This window comes from Prionailurus viverrinus, chromosome C1 (assembly GCF_022837055.1).
Source record: "Prionailurus viverrinus isolate Anna chromosome C1, UM_Priviv_1.0, whole genome shotgun sequence".
NCBI lineage: Eukaryota > Metazoa > Chordata > Mammalia > Carnivora > Felidae > Prionailurus > Prionailurus viverrinus.
Genome location: NC_062568.1, coordinates 208678666 through 208696120, shown reverse-complemented (window position 1 = coordinate 208696120; position 17455 = coordinate 208678666). Strand labels below are relative to the sequence as shown.

At 48.2% G+C, this 17455-nt stretch overlaps 1 protein-coding gene across 7 annotated transcripts in view; it reads right to left on the bottom strand.

The window, feature by feature from the left end:
• Positions 1-17455, bottom strand: part of RERE (arginine-glutamic acid dipeptide repeats) — a 422701-nt gene that overhangs the window by 74702 nt on the left and 330544 nt on the right. The gene's annotated exons all lie outside the window — the stretch shown is intronic.

The following is a 17455-nucleotide window of genomic DNA, read 5'->3' as shown; positions in this document are numbered from 1 at the left end:
CCCCAGACTCGACTAGACTGCCCCAGACTCGACTGCCGCTCCCTGAACGACGTGTCCCCCCCCCCCTCCCCCCCCCCCGGCGCCTCAGCGGTTCATCACGCGATGTTCTGCCCGGGGATCCTGTGCAACGTCACTAAGGAGCTATCCTTGGGCTGGTGGCTTTGATTCGCTCGCCACAGGTATGACCCTGAACAGGTTTATTTACTCGCCGTTCCGCATCTATGTTTTGTCATCCTTCTCTGTGCACCCTGCCATGGAACTTCCCGCGTCGCGCCCAGCACCAAGTCAGCACCAAGTTCTGGGCACCCAAGCCCATCACTGCCATTAGAGGCCCTCTCCTGGAAGTGGGGTAGTCCTGTCGGGGTCCATCTGTCAGAGTCCTTGCATAAGCGTAAGTCAGGTATTTAATAAATATTTCTTCAAAGACAATTCCTATTACCAGTACCTGAGCCTTCGAGGGCCACAGAAGACCCAATTGTTTAATTAATACTCTCATTTCTTAGACAGAGGACCGAGGACTTGCCGAAGGCGCAGCAGCTGGTCTCAAGCACAGATTCAACCAGACACAGGTTTACCGACACTTTTGTTTTCTACCACTAAACTTTAACTGCATTACTAATACGTGGTTTTCTATAGACACATGAGGAGTTATCTGAGGAAAGTAGACGTGAAGGGAGGGGGTAGAGAGGAAAAAAAGAGAAGAAACTGGAGTTTCTTGTTTTTGAGCAAATCACGAACCCAAAAGTAACAGGACACAACGGTGGCAAACATTCAGAGGAGACCGGAAGTTGCTTTCCCCTGGTTAATTTAGGGACAGCCCTGAGGCCTGAGATGAGGCCTGAGAGTTTTCTCCCAGGCGGGCAGAGGATCCAGACTGCTCTGACTACCGGCAGCCAGGGCTGGTGGGACCTTCTCAACACAGTCTAGGGTGGCCAACGTGGAAAAAATTCTTGTGGCTTAATAAAGGATGAAGGAAATGTTCTTTACAATGAGGAAACGAATCACCGGCCCATCAAGTTCCTTCGTGTCCTTTTTTTGGAGGGGTGGGGGGGCTTTAGGCTCGTAGGCCTTTTTGGCGAAACATCATACTAAGAAGCACTGAAGAAAATGAAATGGTGGTGACATCTACAGGGAACCACACAGGCTAGACAGAACCTCCTTCTGGGTTTAACCACAGCTTCCCCCCCCCACCCCCGCTCTCTCTTGGCCGCAGACAACATGCACCCAAAGCCGCCTTCGGCAAACATTTTACAAGAACCAGACCTTGCTCTTCTAATCTGTCCCCCAATCTAAAAAGTCACGGAGAAGGTTTAGAGAATCTTTTTGTCATTTAGAAGTATTCTACTGTTGTGTCCCCCATACTGGAAAATGCACGCCCGTGCGGGTGAAACGAATAGACTTTCACGCAGCTACGTGATTTTATTTCTGTAGCCAAGTTCCCACCTGTCCTTTTAGCCAAATTCAGTTCGTTCTGAGCCCTCAGAAGTTCCCAAGTCCTGAAGGCATTTATCTGGTCCTGACAGGGAACAGTTTATAGGCAACTGAGACATGACCCCGAAAGTCACCAGACGGGGGCTAAGTAATTCGATTGTTCCGAAAACACACATCACTCCTAATTAACTGACTTGAATTATCAGACATATGATCTGTCCAGATCTGGAGGCACAGTGATGTGGAATGGGGTGCCGCTGCCCTGAAGAAGGCAGCTCCCCGGCCACACGGCCCCTGCCCTACTCAGTCTCCCCGAGTGCAACTGGCTTATGTTCTCAGTAGCATCTACGTGGATCGTGCTGTTTACGTTAATTTGTTTATTTGTCCGTGTTCCCCAATAGGACACAAGCTCCTTGAGGACAGTATGTCCAATGTTATTTTTATCTCCAAGGCTTAGACGAGACCTGGTCCACCGTTAAATGCCTAACATTTGTTGAGCGACTGAGGAAACAAATAGCACAACATATCCCGGAGCCACTGCTCCCATCTGACATCTTAAATTCTAAGTAATGTTCTAGCCACAAAATCCTGCCTCCTTCTTCAACCTCTAGATGTTGATCCAATTCAACCCAACTTGGCATTTAGCGTGCCGTGCTGAGGAGTGGGACGCCGTAAGAGATGGGTTGCTCTCAAGAAGCACATCATGAAGCAGAGCAGTGCAGAGGGGTCTCTGTCTCCCCGGCGTGGGACCTAAAATGACCATAGACGCCACAAGTTTCCTTCCCACCCCTTCCCCTGTTACTCCCATCCCAATCCCTACTTCTGGCTAAGGACAGCTCACCCTAGCAACTCCCAACTGGCCCCTTATACTGTGTCCCCTGGAGGCCTATTGTCTTCTCTCTCCCTCCCTCCCTTCTTTCTGTTCTCCAAATGCCCTCACACCCCCCCCGCCCCCCCCACCAACACCCTCACATCATGACCCATGCAGCATCCCTCACAACCCCTCTAGTAACAGAGTCAGAGGCCTAGTTCTGTGCATTCTTTGATTCCAACGGTCTGACCAGCATTTTCTGACCACGTCATCTACCGCCTCCAGCTGCTTTTTCTTGTCACGATATCAACCAACCAAGCCAGTCTCCCTCGCCCATATTCGGTGATCCTACACCTAGCTGAGAGTCCCTTTCTCTATCCTATCTTTCGACAGCACTCTCAGGAACATGAAGAATCTTGCCCAGAGCCCTCCGGATATTCTGGATTTTTTGCATCACCGTCCTCAGTGCCCGTCATTCCAACCTAGCCGCCCACTGACAGCCAACCTTCACATTTGGGCAGCCCTGAAAACCTGGACATTTTCTCTTATTTACGCTGCCACCAGGAATCCCACAAAATCTTTTTCTTGATTACGACCCACAGCCCTTCGATGCTTCTGCCACCTCTACCCGGTTCCCCAAGTTGTGAATGAAGCCTGGGACCCATTGTCAGTTATTTCAACAGTGTCATCAATACTATGAGACGTGCCTCAGCATCCTGACCAGTTTCCTCCCCTAATCCTTCACATGAGTTATGCCAAAGACAGCCTCAGTCCTACGACTGCGTGTATTAAACAAAAACAAAACAAAACAAAGTAACTACTCCTCGTATCCTAGGAGTTCAATATAACGGTTAACAAATTAAACAGTATAGAGTCCAAACCTTTCTCCAGCCTTTTCTGACTTCGTTATTTTGTCCATCCCTCTGCCTATCAACATAAGAGTCCCCTAGAAAGTCCCTTTTCAGTCTGTACTGCTATCCCTGATGACTCACCAGCTCCCGGCTCTGCTACTTAGCAGCTGAGACCCTGAGCCAGCTTCCGGTCTCCTCAACTGTGAGCTTTCCCTGTAGACCAGAAATCTCTCCTACCTTTAGACCTTCATTTCTAACAGCTGGATCCACCCACATCTTTTTAAGTCACTGAAGATTAACACAAACACTCCCGGCTCCTCTAAAACAAGTCCCGATGTCAGATTTTGTCACTAGTACCACCAGTCTCCTCCCTCGTGCCAAAACACGAAGCCTGAATGGTGTTTCTCCCCCCTTTCCTTGGTTCCCACCTCCAATCGGCTAGGCTTCTCTAGAGACACCACGTGGTACAGCAAGGGAGGAGCTGGACCGGAAAGCAGGCTCTCCAGATCACTCTGTGACACGTCAGTCCAGTCGGTGCAAGCCGAGCGCTCAGAACAGCACCTGGCGCAGAATAAAGGTCTTAGGATTGCCCTGAAGTTCTTGGTTTTAGTTGTTCCGCTTGCTTCTCCCTCCCTCTACCCCACAACCTCGGCTGAGTGTTAGAACCCAATGCCCTGGTCATATCCCAGATGAATTAAATCAGAATCTTGGGGTGGGACCCAAGTCTCTGTTTTGTGTGTGTGTGTGTGTGTGTGTGTGTGTGTGCGCGCGCGCGCGTGCACGCACTAAAGTTCCCTGTGTGAGTCTAGTGTGCCCCCAAGGTTGAGAATCACTGCCATAAACTTTCAACATCTCTCACTAGGACCACAGTCCATAGCCTGGAACCTGGACGCCCAGGTCCCACCCCAGAGATTCTGGTCTAACCAGGCTGGAGTATATAGTCTTAGCACTGAGAGATGTTAAAGTTTTCCAGATGATTCTGACATGTAGCCAAGTTCCAGAACCACTAGCTCCCTTCTCTACCCACTTTACCACCATTACTGCTGAATTAATATTCAATGGTGGCCCCAGTCCTATCACTCCCCACGTTCAAAAATGTGTAATTATTCCTTATTTTCTATTAAGTTAAACATAAACTTCTCTTTCCATAAAGAGTGGGTGGCTTTGAATCAATCAGCTGTCTCAGACACTCCTCCACCCATAGCTTCAAACTGGGCGACTGGCTATTAAGCAGCCACTCACATTCTTTGATGCCTTTGTTCTGCCATTAACCTGGATCCACCGTGCCTGGCGAAACCCTACCCATGCTTTCAGGTTCCTATCTAATAACACCTCCTCCGAGAGCCCTTCCTGATCTCCCCGTCCGACAGTGGAAAGTGGCAAGTGCAGCCCCGCGTGTCCCGTGGGCCCCAGCACAACACCAGGAGCAGGAGGGGCACTCAGAAAGTTTCCAATTGTGTGGCTGCTGTCTCCTCTCCAGGTTGCCTGTGGCGACAACAGCCAACTCAAGTACGCGTGTACACTCAGTGCCAAAATCAGTCAGGGATGCCACTCAGCCAGGCAATTATCAAGGTCAGTGGGGACTCCTGCAGAGATCTTAGTGGCTGAAGAACAAACGTAGTTTATTTGTCTCCAGTCAGCGATAAGCTCCCTTCCTCTTGGATGGTGAACCAATACTGTTTTCTAATCTGTGTCTAAAACACAAAGCTAAACTAACGACAGCAGGAAGAGAAGGTTCTAGAGGAAGAATTACGACAGTGAGCAGTGGATAAAAAGACTCCAAATGCATCCAGCAGAACGTTGCAGGGGTCTGGAAAGGCAGTGGAATTAAGTTCAATATAAAGTAGGAAAAAAAGCCCTCCCCTCCCATATAATGGTACTTAAGGCAAATCTGAAGTCGGTTATCCAGAAACAGACAATAAGGTTTGGTTTTGAACTACACAAATCCATCACTCCTTTTGTCAAGATACTCGTTTGAAGGACAGTGCCTCCCTCACACCTGCGTATCCTCCTAGCGACGGATTTCTGCGGTGCCTGGGATGATTTCAAACCAACAGAGGATAACATGGCAGGATGCTTACTGGCTCCTCTTGACGTACGAGCAAGTGAATGATCCATCTGAAAAAGTTTGCCTTTTAAAAGCAAGATAATCTAAGTGGATCCTTTGAATGTTTGGCAGGGGTTTTAGAGAGAGTGCTCACAGGAGAGAGAGAGAGAGAGAGAGAGAGAGAGAGAGAGAGCGCGCGCGCACAAGCGAGCCTGGCTGGGGGGCAGGGGGAGAATGTGAGCAGATTATGAAGTCAGAGAGTTCTAAAGAGGGAGACACACTACCAGGGTCAGGCTGTTCCGGGGTCAAAAAACTGGAAAGCTGACAAAGAACTTGGGCTGTCTCAAAGGACAACCAGAAAATAATTTTCAAACTTTTGTTTCTGCTAAAGGATTGGAGCATTTCATTTTCGTGGACTGGGCAGAGAGGGAGGATCCAAATATTCAGAGTCCATCCCAACTTTAAGCTACTTTGAGAGTCTGGAACAGCTTTGGCTGATGAAATCAAGGGTCCCAAGTGGTGGTCCGCTGGGAACACAGGGATTGGGAACCACAGACCGGGGGCCCAGTGCCTTCCACAAGCAAAGCTATTTTATTTTTAGATGAATGTTAGATGGGTTTTGAGTCCAGGTCAACTGCTCCCCACATCTATGCTTAATAACACCTTGTTAAATCCATTTTCTAAAACCCTTCTTTCAAAAATGGACAACCAAGCCTGCTTAGCTAGCTATGTTATCCTAACTAATTAGAGGCCCTAGATGGAAAAAGAAAATGATTAATTTAGGCTGAAAGTGCCTGTTTGGAAAGTGGCTTATTTGCAAGTGGGTAACGCCTGCATAGGCTTCAGGAACAGTGGCTCCCAGACAAGATGGGGGCTCGTGAGAGGAGAAAAGGGACTGAAATGACACAGAGCAGAGCCACTGGTGACAGATCACCCTTCCCTCTGGCTCTGGGAGAGCCTTTAACACTTGTTAACATGCATCTCTGGGGTCCAGAGGTTTTGTTTTATTATTGCTGATGGGGAAGATGAGAAAAACAAATTTACAATCAAAACTGACAAACCAGTTGCGAGGAAGCCAAGAACTCTTAGTTAGCACTAGGACACAGGAGTCTGTGGGCATACGTGCTTTCAGATTTCTTAAACAGAGATGATTCTGTTAGCTGGAGATAAGCTATCAGTCCAGTTTTGCACCTGGGAAGTGAAAGGGAGGCGTGGTCGGCAGGAGGAAATTGGTACCAGGTCCAGATTTCCGGGCAAACACACCTGCGGGGCCGTTGCAAAGTGTGCCCTTTCGCCCTTCCTTTCCCTTCCCTGTCATTTCTTACAGAGCAAACTAAGGCTCAAGGAGGGGACCTGACTTCCTCGACATCTCAAAGGTGGCTGGCGGCCTGAGGACTGTCGTCCAGCCTTGCGTTCTCTCTGAACACGTCCCACCCCAATGAGCCTTCCAGAGAGGAGAGAGAAGGGTGTCATTTAAGCTCTTCCCTTCCTCCAGAGCTCAAGTGCGCTGCATTTCAGCCACATACTTCGTGCCCTCGGGTGGCAGAGTCGCGCAGGACGCCGGACAGTGACGGCAAAGCTGCAGGTATTCGGTGTGGCACAGGCACTTCCCCCATTTCCAGGACAGAGACCTTCCCAGTGTTCTCTGGGTCACGATCTCTGAACGTTTGACAAAAGGATCCAGAATGACAGAGGATACGCTTAAAAGACAAACAAACAAACAAAGCAGGTTCCAGACGCACACTTTAGCTATGAAACCCGGTGTGGGCACACTCCTCAGCCCTCGGGCCGCACGGAGGCCTCCAGCCATTCTGCTCTGTTCTCTCAGTTCGGTTGTCGTTTTCCTTACAACTTTGCTTTGCTCTTTCCTTAATTCCCTGGTATATTTATTTGACAGTTCTTCTGTTTCCTCTTGCTGGGATCAACGACAGGGGATCGAGCCCTTTAAAAGGGAAGAAAATACTCTAGAAGTGACCAAACAGGGAGGCACACTAGAGGTTCGGGGGAAACCTGAGAGGCGAGGCGTATTTCACCCACGTACCACGGTCGCTAAAAAGACCGCCCCGAACCACCAGCCGGCCCGAAGAAAGAGATGTGCAAACAGGTCACTCCGCTCTCAAATGCGTGATGGGTGGTGAGGGAAGACGGGTTAGTCCGAGGAGCCACACCCACACCAGGCCGTCTCCTGAGGCTCTGTCCTCCTCTCCCCACCATCGCTCGCTCTCCCACGGCCAACATGGCAACCACACATCAAGTATGAAGGGACGCTGGCAAGACGGAGCTCTCCCCGCTGGAGTCCAGAGAATGAAACCTCACACACGCGGACGGGGTTGGTTGCTTCTTCCAAGGGAAGCCACCGAGAAGGAAAGAACGGGACACGTCCAGTCGGCTCTGCTGGAGCTAAAGCGCGCACCGGCCGTGGGCTCGGAGGAGAAGCCCCCGAGGCGGCAGCGGGGAGCTCAGCCAAAGGGGCCGAGACTCTACTCGGTGCCGCGAGGCCCTGGGGGGTCAACCACCTCCACTCAGGTTCTCTTCCATCCGACCCAGTCAACACAGTAGCTTCGGATCGTCCGCCACATCCCAGGCCCTGGGCTCTGTGCTGGGGATACGAGGAGAATTCAACCAGAGGCCCTGACCTCGAGACTTCCTAGCCCCTTGTGGAAGTCCCCACACACACTTGCCGTCACAACCCAGCGCGGCGGACCTCCCCTCTCCCCAGCTCTTCAGCGCGTGGCTGACACGCTGGGTGTGTTACCGGGTGATCTTGTTTTAACCCGTCTCCCCCACTGGAACGTCAGCTCCAGGAGGGCAGGGATTTCTGCCTGTTTCGTTCCGGGCCGCATCACCGGCACCCAGAAGGGCGCCTGGCAGAGCGCCGTCCTGGTGCTCCGTCCACACCTGCGGAACGAATGGACGGGTGAACTTCGAACAGCAATCTAAAATCAGAACTGAGTAAGTAACCCGGTGAGCGACACGAAGGGTCATCCCACGTTCACGTTCACACAGGATCGACGGTAACGGAGAACGAGCGGGCTTGCCACCTGCAAGCCCCAACACCAGACGCAAGAAATAACAGAGCCAGCCAGCCAGCCAGCCAGCCGTGGGCCTGAGTGCTAAGCCGGTAAGGCCAACTGGGGGAAGTTCTCCTCTATGACCACCAAACACACTCTTGCTTCCCAACACCTCGGCACTTTGCTTTACGAATGTGGAAAATGCACCGGAATTCACCCGTATGAAGTACTTTGGAAACACGTCTTAAAGCAAATTCTGAAATATCAGTGGAAAGTGTCATTTGACAGCATGCGGGGTGGGGGCGGAGGAAAGAACAACGACAAAACGCTACTAGGAAATGTAAAAAAAAGTACGCTGGCACTCCAGTGAAGGGAGCAATTAGGGGGCTACCAAGGCCATTGTGACTTCTACCTAAGAGAGAATTTAGATTTAAGACACAAGAATGCCAGAGAAGAGGAGACAGTTTAAAAGAGTTACTTCCTCTCATCGGGGGGTTCCTTTTTTTTAACCTCCTGTTTCCTTCCCCCCACAATGAACTCCAGTTACCAGACTAACACAGTATGTTTCACCTGTGAAAACGTACGGCTCCAATGTCACCATACACAGAATGTTCCATGCATACACATTAAAATTGGCTCCAGCTCTGTTGCTAAGAAACTGCAGAAGGAAAGGGTTTTCCATCCTCTTCATTTATAAAATAACCACTTTGTCTACAGGAGAACAAATGCAATCTCTCAAGTCCCCTTGTGTCTTGTTCTCATTTTTTAAACGAACAGAGAAAGATGACGGAGAGTGGCTGAAAGTGTATGCTGTCGCCATTTTTTTTTACACGCCCTTGGAAATGAGATGGAAAACATGGTTTCAATAACCCACTGCTGTAGTATTTATTAATCTTTCAAGCTGAAGATTCCCCCCAATACTCCCCCACTTCAAGCAAAAATGAAAAATGTCCCAGGAAAATTGCTCTTTGATTTTAAAAGATTATCCTAAGCAGCAAGGAATAATTTGGGGTGTGCCTGCATGCAGTGTGGGGTTACTTCCCAGGTCTCTGTGCTGTTCCTCATTGCCCTAAGGCCTGAACATGTACACGCACCAACATGCACACACACATTTAAATTAAATTGGTACTGCCTCTTGGAGCCAAGAACAGCACAACTTACTGTTGGTTTTAAACAAAATGACCTAGTATCAGGGCTGGGGGGTAAGGAACTTTAGAAACATACTGGTTAAAGAAAATGAGAAAAAGAAAGGCCTTGTTTAGAAAAACAGGCATACTACCTTCTCTGACCACAGTTTAAAGAGGAAGCCTAGAAAGCAATAAAGCCACGTATGTGAAATGCAAGGTCATGGCTGAATTTGTAGATTTAACCCAGAGGCAACTTCTATTGACATGAAATACTGGAATAAATTTTTGAAATATCTCTCTCCTTCTAATGTTCAGCCTATCTCATTTACTAAAGGATTTTAAAATACGTCTCTCTTTACAGGTTGTTATGCAGTAGAGCCTTCCTGCAAACTAACTGACAAAATTGATTGCCTTATACCAACTCTTCCACACATATAATTGATTTTTAATTCACCATCTCATTTTCGAATGGACTTGGCAGTAATATACTCCACTCTATTCACACTATTGACTTGTTTAAAAAAGGGTTTGATTCAAAGGCTGATGGGCGTCAATCATAGGAAAATTAGTTCAGTCTCATTAATACTTGAAGCACTGTACAAATTTTACTTGTATCTATATTTTCCTCTTTTATTGACTTGTTTATTTTTTAAAGATTTTATTGTTTGAAGTAATCTCTATGTAGACCCAATGTGGGGCTCCCACCTACAAACCCAAGATCAAGAGGTGTATGCTCTACTGACTGAGCCAGCCAGGCACCCTTTTATTTTTCTTTTTTAACACCAAGGACTGATTTTTGCTATGGACCATAGGAACACATAACATGAGTAATAATATATAAATATGTGTGTGTGTGTGTGTGTATGTATATAACTTATGTGTAAATAATATGCCAAAATGTCTACTTATCTTTCCTACCCTCTTATCTCAGAATTAAGTTGTTTGTAAGAGGCAGTACCAATTAATTTAAAATTAGAGGAAGGGTAATCAGTTGAGAGAAACAGCTACTTCAATTTAAAATTTACTAACTACCTATTCTGTGTTGCAGAGGTATAGAAAGGTATCTCTAGTCCAAGTTCTGGGTATATCGTAAACATTCTCAGATTAAGATTTCTTATGAAAGTGAGAATTCCAATAAAACGATTCAACTTACGTAAGTTTACAAACACATAAACCAATGTACATACAGGAACAAAGACACAAAGAGGGCAGGAAACCTAGAGACTGAGATGGTAGTGAGGTTTCAACTCCCCTGTAATGATTTTGTAATGATATCCTAACAACAGAGAGGATGCACATAAAATTTACAAGAGAAAAAAAATGAATGGGTTCATATTAGATGACCGACAGGACCCTCCTATCACCAACATTTTTTGAATGACTATGTAAAATGCCCAACAACTCTAGAAACCTGGTCATTTCTAAAAATCGATACCAACCATACAATTAAGGCTTCCCTTATATTGAAAATACACAATTTAATACTAAACACTGAGATTATGGACATCTTAAAACTCACACGATGGTAACTGCAGGCTGAGGAGGGCTGGCTCTCTTCCCCTGTCATCATCCCCATCTCTGCTTTCACCTCCAAAACCTCCTGCTGCTATATAGGACCTTAACTCTGGTTTTGCTGTGGATTCCATTTTCTACAGCTGCCACACAAACAGCAAATAAAATTCATTGTATTTTTGCCCCACTAAGCAGCTCTGTCTTCTGGTACATCCAGATGCCTGGCTTGAAAAGAGCGAGCAAGGAAAACAATGTTTTCTTGAGCAGACATTCCAAAAAGGGCCCAACAGAGGCGTCTGAAGACGCTGCTGGGAGAGACACCCCTCAAACAGCTGTGTGTGTCTGTGGCAATCATTCCTTGACCAGCCACACGGGTTCATTGGTTTACAAATATTCAGACAATTGGTTTGGCACGTCATGTCAATTTTGAAAGAAGGATTTTCGTTTGCGTTTATGATAACACTGAGCTTTATGCTGAAGGACAGCTTAGACGTTTTAAAATTTATGAATTTGTAAATCCATGTACACGACCAGTTAAAGTTTATCACCGCACCAGGGATGAACTATCTTTGGATAAAAATGTCAGAGATCATTCGTATCTAGGCTGTTCACGCAATGTAGGACATCAACGCTGATACCCAATATTGAAAGGGAAGTGTATTTCCAGATAAAAGTTACAGTTACCCATGACCAAGCGGAATCCCCTGCGGGAACACCAGACGCAACAAAGCCTTCACCTCAGGCAACACCTGGAGTTTTGCTGAAAGCCACCTGGACATGAAAAGAACGTCCCAAACAAACCTGGCCAAGTGGATGGGAAGCAAAGGGTGAAGCGTGCAGCTCAGTGCAGCACCCAACCTTACAACCTTGCAAGTCAGGCCACACTCCACAAGGAAAATGCAGGCCCTGAATTTTAAAAAGAATTCAATTAGCATCCCCAGCATTTCCATAATCAACAGCTGAATGCTAATTAAGAGCACAGCAGCCAGCAGCAATGGAATCCCAGCGCAATAAGCAACAGCAAGCACAGCAAATGCTACCTTCGGCTCACGTGCATAAATAAGCGGAATTAATAACTACCCGAGCATGGAAGGGTGACTTCATCTGTTTCGATTAGGTGCAGTTCAGCCTGGGGCCTTTGTGGTAGATTTGAATGTGTTCATCATGTTTAATTAAAAACCTAATAATCCAGAGTTTCTTTTACTTTTTCTTTTCTTTTTTTAACAAGTTCTGATCAGTATTTTTCTCCTCTTTCTCTTCCTAAGTTCTACTCATTTAAATGGCTCCCTGATACGGAACAATATTTTTAGCATAACGTAAGTGAAACTGGTTAACCGTCAGTACAACTCCCAAACGCAGTAGCCAGCCATGCACTTTGGTTCCATCCAACTGACCTAGCATTTCTTTGCAACTGCCTCTCTGATCTGACCCAGTTTATTTAGCCTGAGAGACTGCCTTGAGCTAGCTACCAAGGAGCTTCTCACTCATTCCACTAAAGCAGAGCCCAACTGTCACTTTCTGGCCTAGAATTTGACAGAAATTGGCCCAAATCTGCTATTCATTCCCCAAGATTTAAAGTATTTCATGGGGCGCCTGGGTGGCGCAGTCGGTTAAGCGTCCGACTTCAGCCAGGTCACGATCTCGCGGTCCGTGAGTTCGAGCCCCGCGTCAGGCTCTGGGCTGACGGCTCAGAGCCTGGAGCCTGTTTCCGATTCTGTGTCTCCCTCTCTCTCTGCCCCTCCCCCGTTCATGCTCTGTCTCTCTCTGTCCCAAAAATAAATAAAAACGTTGAAAAAAAAATTTTTTTTTAAATAAAAATAAAAAATAAAGTATTTCAGCCCCCAAAGAAACTTCAGTAAGAAATACCATATCTATAGGGGCACGCGCCTGGGTGGCTCAGTTGGTTAAGCATCCAATTTTGACTCAGGTCATGATCTCACAGCTCCTAGGTTTGAGCCCCATGTCAGGCTCTGTGCTGACAGCTTGGAGCCTGGAGCCTGCTTCAGATTCTGTGTCTCCCTGTCTCTCTGTCCCTCCCCTGCTCACGCTCTGTCGCTCAAAAATAAATAAACATTTAAAAAAATAATAACATATAAAAAAGAAACACCGTACCAATAGATACACAAGCGGTCAAAGGAATCACTGAGAGAAAATGTAGAATGAAAAGCCTCTCACTGTGTAATTTTGAGGCCTAAAATCTCAACAATTAGTTAATATCTGAAAGACCCAGGACGAAGAAATTGGGTGGTGTTATCACAAAGAATATGGGAAATTTTTTCCAAAGGTAAAACTTTTAAGGTCAGCTTTGAGCACATGTAAAAGTTTTTCTCTGATGCATAATTATTAACTATTACAAGTTTTAAAATGTTAGAGTGAAGGTAATCTTTTTTTTATATATTTTTTTATACTTACTTTTTTTTTTAATATTTTTTTTAATATTTACTTTTTAAAATATTTACTTTTGAGAGAGAGAGAGACAGAGTGCAAGTGGGAGAGAGGCAGGAGAGAGGGAGACACAGAATCCAAAGCAGGCTCCAGGCTCCAGGCTCCGAGCTGTCAGCACAGAGCTCAACGCGGGGCTCGAACTTTCGAACCTCAAGATCATGACCTGAGCTGAAGCCCCAGAACGATCTTAATTAAAGAATCTTGGGTGGCTCAGTGGGTTCAGTGTCTGACTTTGGCTCAGGTCATGATCTTACAGTTCGTGGGATTGAGCCTCATGTCGGGCTCTCAGCTGTCAGGGCGGAGCCTGCTTCAGATTCTTTGTCCACCCCTGCCCCCCACCCCCGTCCCTCCCTGGAAGATGTGCGATCTCTCTCTCTCTCTCTCTCTCTCTCTCTCTCTCTCCCTCTCAAAAATAAACATTAAAACAATTTTTTTAAAAATCTTTATTCACTTTTGAGAGACAGAGCATGAGTGGAGGAAGGGCACAGAGAGAGGAGAGACACAGAATCCCAAGCAGGCTCCAGGCTCTGAGCTGTCAGCACAGAGCCCGATGTGGGGCTCGAACCCACGAACCGTGAGATCATGACCTGAGCCGAAGTCGGACGCTTACTGACTGAGCCACCCAGGTGGTGTCCCCAAAATAAACATTTTTTAAAAATTAAAAAAAAAAAAATCTTTACAAACAATAATCTTGAATAAAGGGTTGTTAATATTCTTCAAGCCCCTCTTAGAGACATTAGTCTCTACCGGACCCCATCAGTTAAGTCCCTGCTCTTAAGTTTATGAACTAGGAGGGCAATCAACTCAGAAGTAAAGCCTGTGAGGAGGAGCGGAGGAAGGGGCAGGAAAAAGCCAGGGGCAGGCTGCTAACAAGCGCTGCAAACTGGGGAAACAGCTCAGAAGAGGGCGCGGTCACAGCGGGCTGGGCCCGGGAACGGCCCTGAACCTCAAAGAGAGGTGAAAAGCAGTGCGGGTGTCACTGGCGAGACGGGGAGAGATCTGTCTGGTCAGGGAGCAGCGCACCCGCAGGAGCCAGGACGCACGGGGGCCTCGTGTTCCCAGCCCGGCCAGGGGTTCGCACTGTCAGGTGCTCGTTCCACCAACCCTTGCACACAGGAGTGTCCAGTTCATATAAACGCGAAGGAAAACAACTTCATCGACGCTGCTGCAGTTAGATCAAGTGGATATACTGGAGGCAATGACGCTTCAAAATAACTAAAATGTCAGGGCGCCTGCGGGGCTCAGTCAGATGAGCGTCTGGCTCTGGATTTCGGCTCAGGTCACGATCTCACCGTTTGTGGGTTTGAGCCCCACGTTGGGGCTCTGGGGTGACAGCGTGGAGCCTGCTTGGGATTCTCTCTCCCCATCTCTCTCTGCCCCTTCCCCTCCAAAATAAATAAACTAAAAAATAACTAAGACGTCCAGGTACACAGAAAGCTTGGAGGGGAAAAAGAAGAGGGGTAGGCCCACGTACTTACTTTAGTCGGGACACGCTTTGCTTACTCCTGTTGAGTGCTGGGGCGGGAAATGAGGGGACTTCCAGGGAAGAGGCCACACACACAGAGGGTGATGCTCTCGCAGCCAAAACCAGGCCAGGGCAGGGGCTCACCAGTGATGGTGCCTCGCTGCCACGTCAAGCTGGTCCAAGATTTGAGAGGCTCCCTTCAGCCTCTCAATTACTCCATCCCTCTTTCCCATTCACTTTTGAGGTTTTAGAAAATGAAGCTTAACTTCCTATAAATAAGGGGACGGCCATTTGATCTCTGAGTTCTGCAAGGGCCGGAGGCCTGCCAACATACTTCTCAAAACCTACACCGACACAAGAAGCAAACGTGATAGAAATGAGCCCAATGACAAGGACTTATGCAGTTACGGATCATTATCATGTCCACCTAGAGTCGTGCTTCACTTTTTAAAATAAAGCCGAGCGTTTTCTGATGTGTAAGACTCCCCTTTCCCTCCCACCGGCTGCCGACAGCAGGGACACGGTTCACATTGTGCCCAAGAGAAGCGAGTGCAGCAGGAAAAGGAAAGCAGCTTTCTTTTAAGTGGGAGTCTTTAAATTCCAGAGCGAACGAGAGGTCTGGGAGACAGGAAGGGAGGGTGCCTGGCCGCCCGGCCGCTGAGGAGCCCCGGGGCGTCAGCGCAAAGGAAGGAACAAGAAGGGCATCGGGGCACATGGGCGCTGATGGGGTCTCCGGGTTGGGGGCATTTCACACATTCCTTCCATCCTTTCACCTCCTCACATCTTTCTGGCACCAAGACTTCCTGAGGAACTTTAAAATTTCATCAGTCACAAGTCGGATCTCCTTGTCACAGAAATGGGTCCACAGTGAAAACCACATCCACGGGACTTTACAAAAGAAACGAATGTGACGTGTGTACTCTGCCAGTGTCTGAACAGGAACAGATGTTTAAGATGCCCCCAACTCTTTACTGATCGTGTAAAGGTTTTAAACTTTTAATTTCTAAACAGCAGCACCAACCTCATCATGCGTCTGATAAGCTGCAAGTGTTAACGGGCTATGAAAAAGCTCTCTCCCGACCAAGCCTTCAGGGGCCGCTTCAGTCCGCCCCTGCTACCTCCTCGTCTCCTGCTTTGCCCCCGACTGCCCAACCCCCACGTGGCCTTTCCTCGAACAATCGCCTTGGCTCTTGCTCCAATGTGCACCCAGGGTCTCGCCATTTCCCACCGGCACTGCCACCGTGTTGTTTGCTCACCGGTCTCGGGCCCGGATGCTCGCAATGGCCCCGGAAGCCCACCTGCGACTCAGTGGCCAGAGGGCGCCCGCCAGCAGACGATGGTACCCTCTGCTCAGAATCCGCCCACGCAGAGCGAAGAACGAGGCACCGACCGTGGGTCCGCAGGCCGCGCCCGATCCCCGCACTATCCCTTCCCCGCAGACACATGCCTGCCTCCGTCCTGAACGCGCCCGGGGCCCGGAGTTCTCTCTCCCGGCCACGCTTTCACCGTAGGGCCCCGATCCAAAAGGCTCACCTCTGCTCAAATGGTTCTTACCAGGCCTTTCCTCAGCCCCTTCTGCCACACAGCCCCTCACCCAGCTTACTCCCCATCCTCCTTGCCTACTCCGTCTTCCCCAGCACGTGTGTGTACCGCCACTTAACAAATATTGATTTACAGACGGTCTCTCCTCTGAAAACAAACACAAGCCTCGTGAGGAGGGACCTTTGTTCTTGGTACGGCTCCTAGCACAGCACCCGGCACACAACAAGTACTCGATAAATATTGCCGAAATAAACAAAAGAGCGAGATCAGGAAAGCACCAAGAGCTTCTAAGCACGCTTTCTTAGCAGATTTAGAACACAGGCGAGGAACTTAAAATCGACAGGTCTACCAGTGACAGCCGCCATCTTCGTTTCTTTCAACCTAAAGGGCAAACGTCAAGCCGTAACACGCAAACACAAGACCGTATCTGCAAGAGCACAAGCAGTCTGTAAGTCTCTGACAGCAACGCCTTCCAGAAGTCACAAGATGGGGATGTAGCTCCATGGGAACTCAGTCGGCTGGGACAGGAATCCGTGGGTTTTCAATCTGTGTTTGTGGGCACCTATCTTATCTCCCTACCTTCTTTGCTGAGCCACGATGACAGGACGAATATGTAAGATCCACTACATTTATATCATCGGGTCTATGCTACCTGCTCTTGAGTAACGTCCTTCAGCAGGTTAGGGATCCTGCTGGCCCTCCAAATAAAAACAAGGCAACAGCCCCGCTCTAGGTTACGCAGCAAATGGTTTTAACGCTTATGTCTTAAGGGGCATGTGGGCGGCTCAGTCGGTTGAACGTCTGACTCGGCTCAGGTCGTGATCTCACGGTTCGTGAGTTTGAGCCCCGAGTCAGGCTCTGTGCCGACAGCGCCGAGCCGGCTTCAGATCCTCTGTCCTCCTTTCTCTGCCCCTCCCCTGCTCACGCTTTCTCTCTCAAAAATAAAAAATAAGCATTAAAAAATGCTTATGTCTTAAAATAGGCATCAAACGCTGACTTGCTGAAACCAGCCAACCAACCCTACAGATTCTTCTGTCTTTCCATGAAACCGGAGAACATCCTTCCCACAGAGCTTCCTAAAATGCAAGTCTTTCTGTGCAACTTTCAGGTTTAAAGTCTCCTTCCTTTGACTGCTGGGTACCATGGACAGTCCCCGGAGGAGCAGGGAGGTCACGCACTGAGAAGCAGACACCCCGGTGACCCAGACCGCAGG